Source organism: Myotis davidii, unplaced genomic scaffold, assembly GCF_000327345.1.
Source record: "Myotis davidii unplaced genomic scaffold, ASM32734v1 scaffold803, whole genome shotgun sequence".
In the NCBI taxonomy this organism is placed as follows: domain Eukaryota; kingdom Metazoa; phylum Chordata; class Mammalia; order Chiroptera; family Vespertilionidae; genus Myotis; species Myotis davidii.
In genome coordinates, this window is record NW_006295567.1 from 2,669,876 (window position 1) to 2,672,595 (window position 2,720).

Consider the following 2,720-nt stretch of genomic DNA (forward strand, 5'->3'; position numbering starts at 1 on the left):
AGCTGCCAGAATATCTGATTGCCATCTTAGGCCAAATCCCCCGGGGGAGCAGGCCTAAGCCAGCAAGTGGTCACCCCTGAGGGGTCCCAAACTGCGAAAGGGCACAGGCCGGGCTGAGGAACCCCCTACCCCCAAGTGCACAAATTTTTGTGCACTGGGCCTCTAGTCTATATAATAAAAGCCTAATTGACCATTACGGTGAAAGGACCAGAACAATCAGTTCTATGATGCATACTGACCACCAGGGGGCAGACGCTCAACGCAGGAGCTGTCCCTTGATGGTCAGTGCGCTCCCATAGTGGGAGCACCGCTCAGCCAGAAGCTGGGCTCACGGATGGCAAGTGCAGTGGCGGTGGCAGGAGCCTCTCTGCCTCCACAGCAACGCTAAGGAGCAGCAAGCTGAGCAGTAAGGAACAGTGAGCAGGCGGGGCAGGTGGTAAGGAGCAAGGGGTCCTGGACTGCGAGAGGGCACAGGCTGGGCGAGGGACCCCTTCGCCCCCTTCTTCCCTAGAAGTCGTGCACTGGACTTCTAGTTTAAAAATAAACAGCACCAGGGACCTGGCTGGCGCCAACAAACCAACACTCAGCTTCCCCCAAGTGGGACACAGGCCCCATCACCACCCTGAAGTGACACCCCACCAAATCACAGTCAATGCTGCTGCCAAGACCCCATGGTGCAAAATGCAGCCCACAGCCCAGCCTAAAACAATCGCTGTAGGCTCTGGGTAATGACATCACATAGCAACGCCCAACTTCCTCTCCCTAACAATTAGCCTCCTTGGAGTTTCTTCAACCCAGGAACACGACTTGCTTTATAGCCAGGTGCAAACATTTTCCACTTTAACCAAATGTCTGTGAAGTGTTTTCCCGTGCCTCATCTCATTTGATCCTCACAGAAGTCCTGGAGTAGGTAGGTAGGAAACTCGGTAGAATCCTATTTTCTTTTCATTAGCCAGAAAACGGAAATTGGGAAAGTTTAAAAACTTGACCCGATGGAAAAGAAATGGTGGACCTTGAAAATGACTTCAGGTTTTCTCACTGCGCAGAATATAGTCAAACACTGCTGCAGTTGAATATTTTACCTTTACCCTTTGTTCTCCCTGTGTGATCTACAATAATAATCTGCTTCATGTTGATATTTACTGCTGTGTTGCTGACAATTACCTGAAAGAGAAGTTGGGGTGCTTCACTGGGCTGGAAAAAGTTTAGCTAGATCAGAAAGCAGGTCTAATTAAGCAGGATACTGCACCTTTGTCATGCTTTTCTCCTTCCTTACTTCCTAAATACAGTGTTTTACTAGTGCAGTGATGACTGAGCAATTGAGCCTCAATACAGAACAGTATTCCCCAAAAACACCACACACATAATATCAGGTAAACAAATATTACTACAACAATCAGGCATTTTTAATTCATCATCTGAAAAGTCACATAGACTAAATATAAGGTTTGTGCAATCAACTTACTATACTGAAAAGTGCTCATAAGATGGCCTAGTTACAGTAATCCAGGACCTGTTATGGTAGTGAAGTAACTTACTGATGCTGTGTAGCTTAGTCAAATCAAACATCAGCCTACTGAAATGTGGCTCATTTATACAGTATTGCGGAAGAACAGTAAAGCTTCAGGAAAAGTCTAGGTCAAATAATGCAGAAATCTTAAATGACATTCCCAAAGACTGACTCCTGTTTTGGAGACCTACCTATTTCTCACCGAATAAACAAATAAACCAATTTACAAATAAGCAAGATCTCTTCCTAACCACATGAGAGATTTGGTTTTAAAAATCCGAAACACTTTTCCCATGAGATTAGTTATAAGACATTAAACATACATCAGATCTCCAAATCCAAAACATATAGGCTAAAAATAGTGCATCTTTCCAAAGGATGAAGCTAAAAGCCCTCCAACTGAACAAATTAAAATTAGATTTTTTTTTCATCTCTGAATCTTTAAAATGTACCTTGAATGTTTATGGGGCACACAAGCCTGTGTTCACATATTCGCCCAAACAAGCGGGTGAGAGACAACCTAATTATTAAAATCTTCAGGAACATAAGCCCACTGTCCAAGAGACTCGTGTAATAAAATTCCTGTTCAATCTGGCTAATATCCAAAGTAAGAAATACTAATAATAATAACAATGACCCCTCCCAAATTCAGCAAACTACAACCCACCAAAAAGGACCACCATCCTATACTCTTTCTCCGGAAGCAGAAGCAAAAGCCCTGTACAAAAGCTGTCGGATGGGCAGGCAGGTAGGGTTCCACCTGGAATACCAAGCACCGGCGCCGGCAGAGGGAGGAGGACGTTACGGGGAAGGAGGCTTGGGGGTAGCCACCCACGGAGGTACCTGTGAGCTACGGCGGGAGAAGGGCAACCCTTTACACCCCAGCTCTGCCCAGGCCGGCGCCCGGGTCCGCGCTCCGAGACTGGGCCCAGCCTGGAAAGATTTTTATGTAAAAGTGGTCGATGCAAATCCAGGGGCCTAGAGACCAGAAAGGCCCCACTTCCCCCTTCACCCCTCCAGCCTGGGGCCCGGGGCACGGCGGCCACGGGAAGGTCACCGGCGGCAGGAGGCCCGGACCAGGGAAGGAGACGTTCGCGCTACCTTTGGCCTCGCAGTCGGCGCAGTACTTGTTGTCCTCCTCCCTCAGCAGCTTGGACAGGATGAGCTGGTGCTGCTCGTTCAGCTTCTGAGCCTTCTCCCGGCAGGAGCG

At 47.8% G+C, this 2,720-nt stretch overlaps 1 protein-coding gene across 1 annotated transcript in view; it reads right to left on the reverse strand.

Moving 5' to 3' along the window:
- The window catches only part of SMAP1 (small ArfGAP 1), a 127,248-nt gene extending 124,534 nt beyond the window's left edge, over nt 1–2,714 (reverse strand). The window contains exon 1 of the mRNA XM_006770329.2: nt 2,612–2,714. The gene's annotated coding sequence lies outside the window, so the exon portion shown is untranslated. The remainder of the gene's footprint in view (nt 1–2,611) is intronic.
- Nucleotides 2,715–2,720: the final 6 nt, after the last annotated feature.